General features: G+C 44.4%; 1 long non-coding RNA gene across 1 annotated transcript in view; it reads right to left on the reverse strand.

Moving 5' to 3' along the window:
• Window positions 1–8632, reverse strand: part of LOC132209434 (uncharacterized) — a 158051-nt gene extending 149419 nt beyond the window's left edge. Inside the window, exon 1 of the long non-coding RNA XR_009445517.1 lies at window positions 8187–8632. This is a non-coding gene — a long non-coding RNA (uncharacterized LOC132209434). The remainder of the gene's footprint in view (window positions 1–8186) is intronic.
• Between the last annotated feature and the right edge of the window lie 7766 nt (window positions 8633–16398).

Here is a 16398-nt window from a genome sequence, read left to right on the forward strand (position 1 = left end):
GAAAGATATGCGAGCCCTCCGATGTTTGTTGGATGAGTGTGCATTCTGCTACATTCAAATACCATGACTCTTAACCTTAATCTTGAATAACTTATACAAAGGGATAATGCAATGATGCACATTAGTATTTAAGACTGCAGACTCAGCTTTACTCGTGAAAAAATACATTGCTCATACTTTGCAGTACTGCCTCATTTTAGCTTGTAATTTAATTGTAAAAGGCTACGTTTTGACTAATCATCGTTTCTTAACATAGAACTTCTATTTCACTCCACAAGAAAGGATCTTCAATGCAGCTGAAAGCTGGGTGAACTTCGCTTTGAGCTCTCTCTCTGAGCTTCAGGACATCTCCAAAGCATTTTTTTCAGCCAAATAAGTACAATATTTGGTGAAGGCCAAACCTTAACTTAATTTCTCACCCAAAAAAAAGTACCTCTGACATTGCAGCACTCCTTCAATACTGCAGTGAAACGTGCTCATATTTCCAGAAAGTGACTTGAACCCACAACCTTTTGACTCAATGGTGATATTTCTACTAAGCCAATACAGTAACAATGGAATCTGTCATGTACCTTCACATCACAGCTATTTCTTTTCTCCATGACTTCATCTTGATTGGCAGCTTGTAAACAGTCAGCACCATACAATACTAGCATAGTAAGTGGCTCCCTACACTCAGAATAGAGAATCTCGAATGAGGATGCAAGTAGATGCCTTAAAGTGGATGCTCCAACTGGAATCTACAAGATACAGTGCAGTAACGCAACAACATTTCTTCAAAGGTTTCTCCAGAACCCACAACATCGACCAACCAGCAGGGCAAGGACAGCAGGCACATGGGGGCATCACTTCTCAGTTTCCCTCCAATCTTTGGATGTACACACAATCCTGACATGAAAATGTTGCCATTCCATCATCTTTACTGATTGAGAATTCTGCAGCTCCCTCCTTATCATTGCTTTGGGAATACTGTGGTTTTGAAAGGCAGCTCAGGAGCTTCTGCTCATGAGCAATTAATGCTGGCCCCGTATCAGTGATGCCCACATTCAATAAATAAATAATATTTTAAAAAGAGGCATTCAGAATGAATCACCTCTCTTGCCACCCACTTTGCCAATAGTGTTTCTAGGCCAACCCAAGCAGCACAATGAAAGCAAGATGCTCTGAGGCAGGAGGAATGAAGTAGTTTAAAATGGGAACTATTTGCAGTGGTGCAGAGAAAACAGTGGGAAGTGGGGCAGATCAGAAATCTCTTTTCGCCAGTCAACCCAGGCATAACAGATTGAATGGACTCAGTCTGTGCTGTACAATTTTATGATTTTAACCATTGTGGAAAGTGGATGGCAAAGCACAAAGCCATCTATACAAAGTCTAAGTGCTTCAACAAGCAGCTAGGCTGCCACATTACTTTCTGATTTATTGTGCAATTCCATTTCTTTGGTTTAATAGCTTTTTTAAAAAATAAATCTGTATGTACTTACAATGTGTTCTGCAAAACCCACAGCAATTGCTATTCTCCTTCCTTGAAGTTATAAGCAGTTTTATGACAAGGTACGAGAGGCAAGCAAAATCAATAAGGCCATACAAAGCAACCAATTCTGTTCAGGCCAGCATTCATTTCCTCAATCTGAATACACCTTTTACTTTCCCTCACCATGATACAGTACATTCCACATGCACCCACAAAAAAACTATTCATTTCCTGAGTTAGATGCTATAACACTTAAAAGACACTTAGAATCGTACATGAACAGGAAAGATTTGGAGAGTTATGGACCAGGAGCAGGCAGGTGGGACTAGTTTAGCTCGAAAATATGTTTGGCACGGGCTGGTTTGACTGAAGAGTCTGTTTCCATGCTGTATGATTCTATGACTCTGTTTCTCAAGCAGTTCTCAGAAATATTATAAAAAGATTGAATCTAAAATGAGAAGAACAAAAGGTACTCATATACTCCTTTTTCCTCTCTCCAAGTTTAATAAGTGACACCCAGAAAAAAAGAGTCACAACTTTGGCTATTTGATCTGAGCTTACAAGCTAAGAGATTCTGGACAGCAGCAGGAAGAGGGGTCAACCTATGTGCAGTTGGATGATGGATGTTAGAACGGAATATAGGAACATGTCATTTGAGAGCAACAGAAAGCCATTCAGCCCTTTAACACTGCTCCACCATTCAGTGGCTGATCTGCTTGTGGACTCAAGCCCCTCTGTCCCTTTTCCCCAACCCCTCGTCTCCCACATGTATCAAAAAACCATCTAACTCAACCTAGAATAAAGTCAATGGTACAGCCGCCATTACTTTTTGGGGAAGAGAATTCCACAGACCCATACCCCTCTGATGGAAATCCTCCTCGTCTCCATCATAGAAAGAAGACCTCCTGTTCTTAAATTGTACCCCCTTTTTTGAGATTCCCTCACAAGAGGAAACATTTTCCCTGTACACAATGTATCAGGTCCCCTCAGGATTTTATATATTGCCATAGGATCAATTCTCATTCTTCTAAGTTCCAACTGGTACAGATCCAACCTTTCCTCACAGGAGAACCCTATCTTCCCAGGAACAGGTCACAGAATGGCTGCCAACAAACCACAACCGATGTATGAGGGTGGCATAAGACAGACAGAATTGGCACACCATGACAGCAGGTCTCCTGGCAGGAGCGGCTACAAGCAGCAGCTTAATAAGAAGGTGCACTCGCAATCTACTGGCAAGTTTCTGAAAATTTGCTCCGAGTGAGTGAATGAGAGCAGGCTGCACAGTGTGGTGTTTACACCATTTTCCTTTCACTCACTATACAGATCAATCATTGGATATTAGCTGCAGCTCAGTGGGTTTCACTCCAACCGTTAAGACAGAATGTCATTGTTCAAGTCAGCATCTATAGACCTGAGAAGAAAATCTAGGCTAACATACCCAGTGGTCCATTGTCGGAGGTGCTGACCTTTGGATGATACCATTCGAACCAACACTCTACCCTTGGAAATTGTGGCTTCAGGTGTCTAGTTGTTAAATACTCGTATTCCCTCTCAGGTAATATAATGCCTCTGTTGTCAAGCAGAGTTATCCTGGTGTTTTGGTCAATACTAAGCTCTGAACTGATATTACTGAAGGGGTTTTCTGGTCACTGTGATGTTGCCGTTTGTGAGATCTCACTGCGCACAAATGGACTGCCGTGTTTCCACATTACGACAGTGACTCCAATTCTCAACTATTCTCTTGGCCAGAAGTTGTTTGGGATATCCTAAAGCTGTGAAATGCACAATGTTAAGAAAGAAAGCCTTCTCTTTCTTCCCTTTCATGACCTCAGGACATTACAAAGCACTTTACTGCCAATGAAGTATTTTGGCAGTAATCAGTTGGTAATGCAGAACTTGAAAAAATACATTTTGTTTATCCTTTTCATCTTGCACTTATTGGGGCAATTTGCAAGAAGTGAAGGGAAAAGCTGTACACAAAGAGTGCTGATTCATTTGGAAGTGGAACCACATCAATATTTAGCAACAGGTACAGCAAATGGTTGAAGTAAAGATGAATAAAGCAATTACAGTGGACTCTGAGGTGTTTCCACAGGGAAAACACCAGGACTCACTTCTTATTTACTATAATAGTTGATCCTTTTACATTCTATTTGATGTGAATTGTCCTGTTAAGTGCAAGTTGAAAAACTGTAGCAATATATGCCTTTTCTCAGCAGTATTCATATTTTGGAAGTGTAGTCACTATTGCAATGTCAGGAAATGCAGCAGTCAATTTAGGCACAGCAAGCTGCTACAGTTAACAAAGCAATAGTGAGAAAAATTTATTCCCTCCACCAGTGATGGGAAGTAGCAGCTGTGCACATCATCTACATAATCCCCTGCATAAATTCACCAAGGCTCTTTAGAAACCAACACTTTCATAAATACTACCATCTAGAAGGATAAGGGCAGCAAATTTGTGGGAATACCACCACCTGCAAGTTGCCCTCCAAGCCATGGTTCAAGAAGGCAGCTCACCAACACCTTGTCAAGGGCAGCTATGAGTGGGCAATAAATACTGGCCAGCCAGCAGCAGCTCCATTCTAAGAATGAATACAAAAAAACCCCAGGTAATTTATTCAGTGCCAGTTCTTCCTTTCTTTAATGACTATTTAAAGTCTCTATTGATGGTATAACTAAAGCAGCACAAGCCCTTGTTTCCAACTGCTGCATCAAACACAGAGTTCAAAACGTGCAACCAGAATTAATGACTGAACAGGCAGCCAAGTCAATATTTAGGAATAGGTTAAGCAAGTGGTCAAAGTAAGGATGAATAAAGCATTCACTGGAACAGAGTGGGCACATGGGATTAAGACTCATGTCCATGTAGAGGGTAAAATCTTTATACAAAAACGTTGGTTAGAGTGAGTGGCAACTGTTTGCCTTTATTCACATCTTTAATGGATTCTAAGGCATGTCTCAGAAACTGATACTGCAATAACAAGTAGATAGTAGCAAGGGGAAGAGGTAGGTTTTCATCAGACTGATGTTCTATGTCATGAGCGAACTTCTGGAAGAGCTTTACATTCTACTTCAATATTCAAAGGGGAGACCAAAACCTCTCCAAAGTAACGCCACTGATTATATCAAATGATTATATCAAATATCACAAGGTACACACACACACACACACACAGTATCCATATTGTAATTTCCACGTCATTTTCATTGTGATTGTGTTGAAGGTCAAAAGGCATGGAATTGTCACAGCAAACCTCAAACTGCTGAAGTCTGGCAGAAATCCAAAAATCATCCCAACTGAAATAAAATGCACCTTTCAATCTGTAAAGACATGTTACAGCACAGGAGTTGACATAGGTGCAGTTGGAATTTTGAGTTTTATCATTAAGAGAATAAAAATGTCTCATGATTTTAATTTGTCATACCAACTTGCAGAGAAATCATGTCCTACACATCTGGCACGATAGTAAAATAACAGTGGGACACATAGATGCTCTACAATAGCGATAACAAGGTGCACAGCTGGATGTACACAGCAGGCCAAGCAACATCAGAGGAGCAGGAAGGCTGATGTTTCAAGCCAAAACCCTTCTTCAGAAATCTTTGACATGATTTTGGAGTATCGTGGAAATTTGCAGCAATGGAAGGAGAGCATTTGGCCCAGCGCATCTTTGCCAGCCAAATTAAAACTATCAAGTTGAATCCTGTTTTCCAGCTCTTGGCCCTCTACATTAACGTTAGTTCAAATACAGATCCAAGTTATTTTTAAACTCTAGCAGCTTTTATGTCTTCAGTTGCAAAACTTTATGGACCCTCTCGACACTCTAAATATTTTGTCTCATCCTCTCCTAAAAAACACTGCTTCGTGTTTTTGGCTGCCAACTAAGTGACCACAGTCTCAGCCAAGAAACCAATCAGTCAGTACCTTGTATTATCATGGGAGGTGGAGACAGAACACTGGGCTTAGCCAGGATCTGTACTTCCATTAGCATTGCACACACCACACAGAGTTCCCAATTTAATAAAGAAAAGTTCTAATTATGCTGGCAAAGTCACCATTTCATTGCCCATTTTTATGAACTATTTGCTATACTACTTCAGAAGGCAAGTAAGGGTCAACTGCCTCAGGGCTGAATGACACAAGACTCTGGGTTCCCCACCTCTTTGACTAAAAGCACAGAAGTGGGGAAGTCTGCCAAGCTCTGCAACCATCTGATGGGTTGATTGCTCCGCTTATACATGAAGATGTCCTGCCTCAGAGAGATTCAGGCCAGTAAGAGATTGGCAGCATTCCAGCACTGTACCAGCAGCACCACCAGAAGACGTGGTCATTACTGGTATTGCACTTGGGACTTAGACAATTGTTCCAGATTCAGCTCACCAAGTGAGAAGAATTGGTAGGCCCTAGTGAGGATATGTTGGGGAGTTGGGGTGTTGTCAGAATTTTGAAGACTGGTGATAAGCAAGGCATTACATATGATCCTTGAATGGGAGCATGGGCTAATTTAGAAGAGACAGTCACCATCTGCCACCCCACCCTCAAACCCAGCCCCAACACAGCTACCTGCTGGGTATTTGGCGTTAGGCCTCTCCAGCCATTTAAATCCCAATGATACCGCACCCTCCCACCTCGACTTATTGTCTAATAACAACAGCATGTATGCATCTTGCATTGGTAAAAGTAAAATGTCTCACAATGTTTCATAGGAGGAATGATCTAATCAAACGTGACACTGGCGATATCAACACAGGTAACCGCTCTGGTATTTTATAACCAATAATGTAAAGGAGAACATGGTCGGGGGGGGTGGTGGTAAAGGAGTGGTGAGGTTTATGGAAGAAATTCCAGAGCTTAAGGCATTGTCAGCTGAAGGCATGGTCACCAATTATGGAGCACCAATAGACACGAAGACAGACTTTGTGAAGCATGGAGATTTTCATTATCTGTCCCAAGGAAAATAGCATCATCATCACAGATATGATCATTATTGGTAAACATTGATACAGTGTTGCATTCAGTCAGTGAACTTAGAGAACCAATAGAGAGAAATCCAACAAATGCACAGGCCACGCATTCAAAATCTAAACTCAACAGGGATCATGAGGTCAAAGGGAGAGTCAACCCACAAAGGTTCTCAACACCAGAGAATAAGCCAGAAAATTACAAATCAAAGTACTGTGTGTGACATGATCAATCAGTAAGAAACTATTTTTAAAAGGGACATGGTGTCTTCTCCTGAAAGACTTCCACTGCATCCAACAATTGGAGTCTTGTAGAACACAACTACAGCAGCTCTTCAAAACTGGATAGCAGAGCAGCGCATCTCCAGACTATGACAGAATCTCATCCTGGCAAATAATGCTTTTAGTTTATTCCATCATCCTTAATCACAATATGTTTTACTCATGTAGGAGCAAGTCACATCAAAATAAATTAACATTTTCCCACGATTTACTCACAGTGTACCCTTCAAATCCCATTATTCTTTTATTTTTAACAAAATATCTGGAGTGAAGCTTTAGGCAAATATAGAACTGAATAAGATTCCCCCTCCCACATTGTGGCGTACATTATCAAGTTTCCAGTTAAGCGATACATAAATGTTTCAGAAATCCTCACTGTGCCTTGTTCGGAAAGGGTTGCCTTTTCCTCCTCCTTGCAGCCAGGATAGCTGGGAAGAGACATTACTCCTGCGTCTCAGACAATCTTTCCGAAAATACTGTTATTACTACATCATAGATCAGCCAGCTCGAGGTCTCCCCCGTTTAATCCTGGTTAATTTTAGAATTGAAATCTATCAATTAAAGCGTCTCCCAGCAAAACTGCTTCTAATTACCAGATCTGCAGCATCGATTGCTTTATCATCAACAGGCACTTGTCAGCCCATCAATCAAGGGGTTAAATTTAAAATAGCCCCGGTTGTTTGGGGCGTGCGAGCCAGTGAGCATCCGGCAGTAAGGGAGCAGCGTCAGAGGGCTGCAAGCTAACGGGGTCCGAATCATGTTGCCAAACCACTGCCCGGGTGTGGAGTCACTGCATTTGTCACATCCAAGTTCCCCTTCACGTCTCTAGGCTCTCTTTGCAACACAGCAACAACAACCTGCACAGAGTGGGTCAAACAAGATCTCCAGTTTGCACTTCCTCAGAAGCGAGACTCTGAGCTATTACCTTCTTGACAGCTTTCCACAAGAATGAGCTGTTTCACCATCTTAGTCACTGGCCTGATATTCTCTGGTCGGGCACTTTTTTTGCCGAAACAGACCAGTGCAAACCTCCAGAACCACCTTTCCCCTTATACGAACTGATTCTGTGCGTTGTATCTCAACCGTGGATTCGCTACAAACCATCTGCAATCTCTTGCCCGGTTGATAGGGAATCTAGGATTCCCAGTATTGACCTTATCTATCCTCAACGTCCAATCTGCGCTGTTAGGAGCAGAAAGCGCCGGCTTGTGAAGCTAAGGGATGCAGGGGAGCTGTCTGAGGGAAGAGAGAACGCACTATTCAGGCTAATGCTACATTCCCACCGATTGCACTGTATCAAGAGTCGCTAATAGCATCGGTCAAGATAGGAGAGCCCATATTGAACAACAGACCAAACTCCCTCCCCTCCTACTCCACAATAACAGGACATTTGCAAAACACACACACACAAAAAAACGCAGGCACATTCACATCAGCCAATGGAACGGTGTGTAAGGGTACTCACTCGCTTTGCCTTGTTTCGGCCTTTGCAACAGCTTCTGCATTGCAGTTACATCTTCGGTTTTGACAGCTCGCCGTAATTCCTGATCTTTCCCCATGGCTTGTTGATGTGTGTGTGTGTGTGTGTGTTTATGTGCGTGTGTGTTTATGTGCGTGTTTTTATATCCGATGCATCTTAGGTTTTAGGAGCTGAAGCGAGAGAGAGAGACAGACGCACACACACACACACACACACACACAGAGGGAGGAAGACTGTGCCTGGCAGAGTGTGTGCATAGAGGCAGGGACAGGAGGAGAGCTACCGATGGGTGAAAGGTATAGACAGCCTCGACTCTTGTATCACAAACCAAAACAGCTCTCTCTCCTAAAATAATAAAATGTGAGGCTGGATGAGCACAGCAGGCCAAGCAGCATCTCAGGAGCACAAAAGCTGACGTTTCGGGCCTAGACCCTCCATGAGAGAGGGGGACGGGGAGAGGGAACTGGAATAAATAGGGAGAGAGGGGGAGGCGGACCGAAGGTGGAGAGGAGAGTATAGGTCAGTCCAGGGAAGACGGACAGGTCAAGGAGGTGGGATGAGGTTAGTAGGTAGATGGGGGTGCGGCTTGGGGTGGGAGGAAGGGTTGGCTGAGAGGAAGAACAGGTTAGGGAGGTAGAGACAGGTTGGACTGGTTTTGGGATGCAGTGGGTGGAGGGGAAGAGCTGGGCTGGTTGTGTGGTGCAGTGGGGGGAGGGGACGAACTGGGCTGGTTTAGGGATGCGGTGGGGGAAGGGGAGATTTAGCATCCCTAAACCAGGCCAGTTCGTCCCCTCTCCCCACTGCACCTCACTACCAGCCCAGCTCTTGCCCCCCACCCACTGCATCCCAAAACCAGTCCAACCTGTCTCTGCCTCCCGAACCGGTTCTTCCTCTCACCCATCCCTTCCTCCCCCCGACAAGCCGCACCTCCATCGACCTACTAACCTCATCCCACCTCCTTGACCTGTCCGTCTTCCCTGGACTGACCTATCCCTTCCCTACCTCCCCACCTATACTCTCCTCCCCACCTATCTTCTTTACTCTCCATCTTCGGTCCGCCTCCCCCTCTCTCCCTATTTATTCCAGTTCCCTCTCCCCATCCCCCTCTCTGTTGAAGGGTCTAGGCCCGAAACTTCAGCTTGTGTGCTCCTGAGATGCTGCTTGGCCTGCTGTGTTCATCCAGCCTCACATTTTATTATCTTGGAATTCTCCAGCATCTGCAGTTCCCATTATCTCAGCTCTCTCTCCCCTTCCCCACCCCGGATTATTGCAAATAAAAAGGACAACACAAAATCCTCCTTGCTGTCCTCCCCCGAGAGCCTGGTGGCTGCACTAAGTACACAGCGGCGATGCCATGGTTCTTCAGTCCGTCCTCACTCCCATCGCGTTTCGCAGCCGCTGCCTCACGCTCGCTCTCTCTCTCTCTCTCTCTCTCTCTCCCCACAAGAGCTGAGATCTGCTTTCAATGCTCCTACCCTGCCGCATGGCGGAGGAAGATTGTACAGGAGCCAAATCATCACATCCCTCTCATACCAAATAGGACAGATCCTGGGCCAAGGCAGGTTTATTTCTGGAAGCGCTCTTAAAGGAAACCCCTACCAAAGAGTGCGTGTTGGGGGTGGGGTGGGGTGGGAAAGGGGTGGAACTAATCCTTTTAAAATCTCTGGTTTGTAACCATTTTCTGAAAATAACACCGGTTTGCTTTCTAACATCCCGCTAATCCTTCCCACCATTGCAATATCTGTATTTATTGGTCGATAGACAAGAATTGAACAGGTGAAACTGCTCATTTAAACATTATGCTCGTCACAATATTAACTGATGGAAATGGATGCTGTAACTTCAACTTGGCCGGGACTGTTCCAAACTCTCTATCATCCTGGATTAAGAACTGCAAGGTGATGCAGCGTTGGTACCTGGTCCCTTTTCACTGGGGGTTGCCAACCTGCTGTCTCAGGAGTCAGCATAACATTTGGCGATTGCAATTTTACGCTGCAAATAGCGCCAATTTGAAAATAATACCGGCGTCTCCGGAAGTGAATTAAACTTGGACAAGAAGCAAATGCGGCTTCCATCAATCATTCCACCCGCCACCACAGCCCTCTCCCACTTCTTACGCCCCTTCAATTATACTTAACACACAAATACAGCTCAATTCCGATTAGCACGTCTCGTTATTTTTTCACTCCCTTCCCCGCCATGTTAACCAGTTATCATTGAGCACCCTGGCTGGTTCCTTATCTGGTCAATCCATAATTGTACATCCCATCTATGGTCTGGGATCAAGCTAGTTATTTGGGAATTATCTCCACACCTGTCTGAAAGGCAGTGTCTTGTTCTCCCTGGGTTATGTTTAATCTGGAAGCAATGCTAATGATGCTGTCTGACTTGGGGTCATGCTTGTCATCAAGATTTGTGTGTGCACTCTGCGCAGGGCGGCAATTAACTCGGAAATGTTTTCACCTAGCGGCTGTATGGCTCTAAGTGTCTGCACCCCTCTCATGTGCGTAAATTATCACCGACATGTAAATCTCTGATGGTTCTAATTTGGGATACCACATTATCAATGAGTTATTTTCCGTGTCTTAAGATCCAATAACGTCAGTGTCCACTTGCCCACATCATTTGGATGCTTGAGATAGTCGCAGGTAACAGAGAAGGTTGAAAAGGACAAAGATGCTGTTGTGCTGTGCATGGGCTATCCAAAAGCATTTTGTACAATTTTTGAAGAAAATCTCAGAATGAAAGGGACAGCAGCAAAATGGATCCAAAATTGTCTGTGGTATAAGAAAGAGAGTGTAATATAACAAAGTGTGTAGCTGGATGAACACAGCAGGCCAAGCAGCATCTCAGAAGCACAAAAGCTGACGTCAGCTTCTGTGCTCCTGAGATGCTGCTCAGCCTGCTGTGTTCATCCAGCTTCACACTTTGTTATCCTGGATTCTCCAGCATCTGCAGTTCCCATTATCTCTGGATCACAAGAAAGAGAGCGTGATGGGTGTTTTTCTGATTGAGAGGATGTTTGTTGTGGAGTTCCCCTGAGGCTGGTATTGAGACCCTTGCTTTCCTGATACGTACATAAATGATCTAGGCTTGGGTGTGCAGGGGACAACATTGTACTATGCAGATGACACAAAACTCCAATGTACTGCGACCTGTTATGAGACATAGAGTCATAGAAATGTACAGCACAGTCGTTGGTCCATTTCATGGGCGCCATTAGACTTTCATTCCTGGGTGTTGTTTTTAAATTGAAATCGGATTCAAACATGCGTCATGGTGAAAGTTGATTCTGATTACCTGAATCTCCGGATTACTAGTCCAGTGATGTTGTCACAACGCCTCCATTTATGAGAATGATTCTCAGGGATGAGAAACTCAGTTATGAGGATTTTTTCAAGGTACTGGGACTGCTTTCCTTGGAAACTTGATAGGAACTTTCCAAAACCATGAGTGCTCAGGAGAAAGCAGATAGGAATAAAATGCTTCAGAGATAGTAGGAACTGCAGATGCTGGGGAATCTGAGATAACAAGGTGCTGAGCTGGATGAACGCAGCAGGCCCAGCTGCATCAGAGGAGCAGGAAGGCTGACATTTCAGGCCTAGACCCTTCTTCATTTTTCTGAAGAAAGTTCAGAAAGCTCTTCATCCAGTTCTACACCTTGTTATCTAGGAATAAAATGTTCCCACTCCTAAAATGAATCTAGAACCAGAGGGCACAGTTTCAAAGATGCTAACAAAAGAAGCAAATGGGCAGTGAGAAAAAATACTTTATTCAGCCAGTGAGTGATCTGGGCCTGGAATCCACTGCCTGGAAATGTGGTGGTGGCAGATTCAGCGAAGGCACGCAAGAGGGATGGTTACTTAAACAGAAAAAAAAATACATGCAGGGTTTTTGGAAAAAGGTAGAAGATTGGCCTTAAATTAGAGTGCTCAGAGAGCTTGGCAAGTATGATGGGCTGAATGTCCTCCTTCTGCGTTGTAGCAATTCTGCGTTTCTGCCAGGTTCACTCTTCTGTTGTGGGCAGTGATGGATGGCATTTTTGCAGGCAATCATGTAGGTGCTGGATTTTGTACATGACGGGTAGAATTTAACACCCCTCTCTTTATGCGGGGTTTGAGCTGGAGAGTGTAAGTACGGACCTGACTGTCTTTCAAGTTTTACCCTGATGCAGTCTCGATTGGGAAGGCTGGTAAATGGTCTTTACTCCCCTGAGTGGGCAATTAATAACTTAGGCTGAACAAATATCACACAGAAAGTTTGAGAAGTAAAACTCTTAATTATAGAATCCCTACAGTGTACAATCAGACCCTTTGACCCAACATTGACCTTTGCAGCATTCCACCCACACCCATTCCACTATAACCCACCTAACCCACACATACCTGGACACTCTTAGCAACTTAGCATGGCCAAGCCATCTAACCTGCACATCTTTGGACTGTGGGAGGAAACTGGAGCACCCAGAGGAAACCCATGCAGAAAGATACAGAATGTGCAAACTCCACACAGACAGTCTCCTGAGGTTGGAATTGAACCTGGGTCCCTGGAGCTGTGAGGCAGCAGTGCTAACCATTGATCCGCCATGCCATATTAGTAGCGACGGCAAACAGATAGCACCTGACTACCTTTTCTTACAACCTCCTGATTCCCTGGCCAGAAAACCTCTCCCACGACCCCAATTTGTTCATGACTCACTAATAGCATTGGATTAATTGCAGTACCAGCATCAGCCACCCTTCCTGGTGGCACCACCTGCAATGGCGAGACACTAGTCTCTGTTTGGCCAGCATCTCTCAGTGAGTGGGGTTTTAGCCACAGACTGCCCCCGAATGGTAAGTGCTCGGTTGGCACTTCATTCACTGGAACTTTCCTGACAAGGTAACCTGGGGTTTCTGTCAGTTCTCCAAGTGCTAGGTATAATCCCTGTCATCTGATTCACATTCTGATGGAAGTATGCGTAATGCTGCTTGGATGCTAATGGTATATGTTTTGACCTCAGTATTCCAGTTACAATCCTCTCTTCATCCAGTGCAGTGAGGATAGAGATATCACCAACCACTTACAGGTTAGATGCAAGTGGATTTCCGCTGACTCTTGTAAAAGTGTTTAGTGGTTTTCAGAGCTGTTTAAGCCAGCTGAAATCTCTCAGGAATGGGGAAGCATTCCCTGACTGTGAGGATACTGCACAAGTCAACAACAGGGCTACAGTCGTGGCTATCCCCTCAGACAAGCATGACTGAGAGAATGGACAGAAATCACACAGAGCAGGACAGGTGACTGGAATAAGGTGAATGATGAAGGAGACAACGATTCTCAGTGGGATACCTGAATCTCCAGAGTCTGAATGGAGCCATTTTTCCCGTCGTGAAGAACTGTGCGTGAGCTTTCACCTTAGTACAGACATCCTCACTGGAATTGATCACTTCTGAAACTGTAACTACAACCTCCAAGCAGGGTCACAAGGTCATGGCCAGAGGATGGGAAGATTCCAGGCTGGCCCAAAGATTACTTGCAAAATTTTCCAGCTTGTCATTTTTCCTGTTCCCATAAGGACCTGTAATGGGAATCAAAATTACATGAAAATCAAGTACATTTCAGTTTTCCTTGTCAGAGAGCAGCAGGATACTGAACAGAAGACTTTGTAATAATTCTTCAATATTCTGCCCTGCCATCCTCATTTGAACAACTTGAAGTAACGAGGAGGTGACAAGAGCCTTTGTTTGATGACGTGGTCCATATGGGAGTGTGTATTACACACTCAGAGGGGCTGCATAAAGTACCACAGGAAATGTAATGGTGCAGACCACTGGAGTAGTTCAATGTTGTTTCTGCTGCCTGGAGCACTCTGGGGCAGTCCTGCAGTACAGACAAGGGCCGGTGTCGTCATGATTCTTGATAGTCTCCAACCTTGGCATCATGAGGGTACGCTGTCGCTGCCAGTGATCGGGCACCAGCTGAGAAAGAGGAGGAGTTGGAAGCAGTGACGAGGTAACCATTGCAGCTTTTTTGTTGCCAGACTTTCTGTGATCCACTCGACCAACTGTAATACAGGTAAATGTAAGCTCAAATTCCACTAACAAGGCTGAACCTTCCCTCTCCTTGGCTGTTGACTACCACTGCACCACTTGTCTACAAACAACAGTAAATGCCATCACAATATCGATATTTCAAAACAATAATGTTGAACAATCTATGCCATAATGCATGCAAATATCAACTGCCCTCATTTATTTCCTTCATACCAGTATTATAGGTGCCTTTTTCTTGCTTAATGCTCCCACAGAGTGCGATCCCTGTGACTGTGGCATGAATCTATGATTGAAGAGCTAACTAGGTGTGTGCATGAGGGCAATGCATTTGATACAGTCTACTTGGGCATCAGCAAAGCTTTTGACAAGATCCCCCATTTGAAGACTGTTAGAACAGGAAACAGTCCATGCGATCCGAGGACACATGTGCAGAGGAAATCATAACTCATGTAATTTGATTGAGTTTTTTAAAGTAGTAATCAAGAGCATTGACTAAGGCAGAAAGATGGACGCATACGGGCTTCAGTAAGGCGTACAAGAAGGTTCCTCACGGTACTCCAAGAGGGAAGTTAAATCACACGGAGCACAGGGAGAGCTAGCCATAGAACATAGAACATTACAGCACAGTACAGGCCCTTCGGCACTCGATCTTGTGCCGACCTGTCATGCCGATCTCAAGCCCATCTAACCTGCACTATTCCATGTACGCCCATATGCTTATCCAATGGCGACTTAAATATACCTAAGTTGGCAAATCTACGACCGTTGCAGGCAAAGCGTTCCATTCCCTTACTACTCTCTGAGTAAACAAACTACCTCTGACATCTGTCCTATATCTTTCACCCCTCAATTTAAAGCTATACCCCCTCGTGTTCGCCGTCACCATCCGAGGAAAAAGGCTCTCCCTATCCACCCTATCTAACCCTCTGATTATTTTATATGTCTCAATTAAGTCACCTCTCAACCTTCTTCTCTCGAATGAAAACAGCCTCAAGTCCCTCAGCCATTCATTCTAAGACCTTCCCTCTATACCAGGCAACATCCTAGTAAATCTCCTCTGCACCCTTTTCAAAGCTTCCACATCCTTCTTATAATGCGGTGACCAGAACTGTACACAATACTCCAAGTGCGGCCGCACCAGAGTTTTGTACAGCTTCACCATAACCTCTTGGTTCCGGAACTCGATCCCTCTATTAATCAAAGCTAAAACACTGTATGCCTTCTTAACAGCCCTGTCACCCTGGGTGGCAACTTTCAAGGATCTGTGTTCATGGACACCAAGATCTCTCTGCTCATCTATACTACTAAGCATCTTACCATTAGCCCTGTACTTTGCCTTCTGGTTACTCCTACCAAAGTGCATCACCTACACTTGTCTGCATTAAACTCCATTTGTCACCTCTCAGACCAGCTCTGCAGCTTATCTATGTCCCTCTGCAACCAATCCTTTGTCACTATCCACAACTCCACCTATCTTAGTGTCGTCTGCAAATTTACTAACCCATCGTTCTACGCCCTCATCCAGGTCATTTATAAAAATGACAAACAGCAGTGGACCCAACACCCACCCCTGCGGTACACCACCAGTAACTGGTCTCCAGGATGAACGTTTCCCATCAACTACCACCCTCTGTCTTCTTTCAGCAAGCTAATTTCCGATCCAAACTGCTATATCTCCCACAATTCCATTCCTCTGCATTTTGTACAATAGTCTGTTATGGGGAACCTTATCGAACGCCTTGCTGAAATCCATATACTCCACATCAACCGGTTTACTCTCATCCACCTGTTTGGTCACCTTCTCAAAGAACTCAATAAGGTTTGTGAAGCACGACCTTCCCTTCACAAAACCGTGCTGACTATCCTGAATCAATTTATTCTTTTCTAGATGATTGTAAATCCTATCCCATATAACCTTTTTCAACACTTTACCGACAAGTGAGGTAAGGCTCACTGGCCGATAATTACCAGGGTTGTCTCTACTCCCCTTCTTGAACAGGGGAACCACAATTGCTATCCTCCAGTCATCTGGCACTATTCCTGTAGACAATGATGAGTTAAAGATCAATGCCAAAGGCTCGGCAATCTCCTCCCTGGATTCTCAGAGGATCCGAGGATAAATCCCATCCGGCCCAGGAGACATAGCTATCTTCACCCTCTGTAGG

This window comes from Stegostoma tigrinum, unplaced genomic scaffold, assembly GCF_030684315.1.
Source record: "Stegostoma tigrinum isolate sSteTig4 unplaced genomic scaffold, sSteTig4.hap1 scaffold_93, whole genome shotgun sequence".
In the NCBI taxonomy this organism is placed as follows: Eukaryota; Metazoa; Chordata; class Chondrichthyes; order Orectolobiformes; family Stegostomatidae; genus Stegostoma; species Stegostoma tigrinum.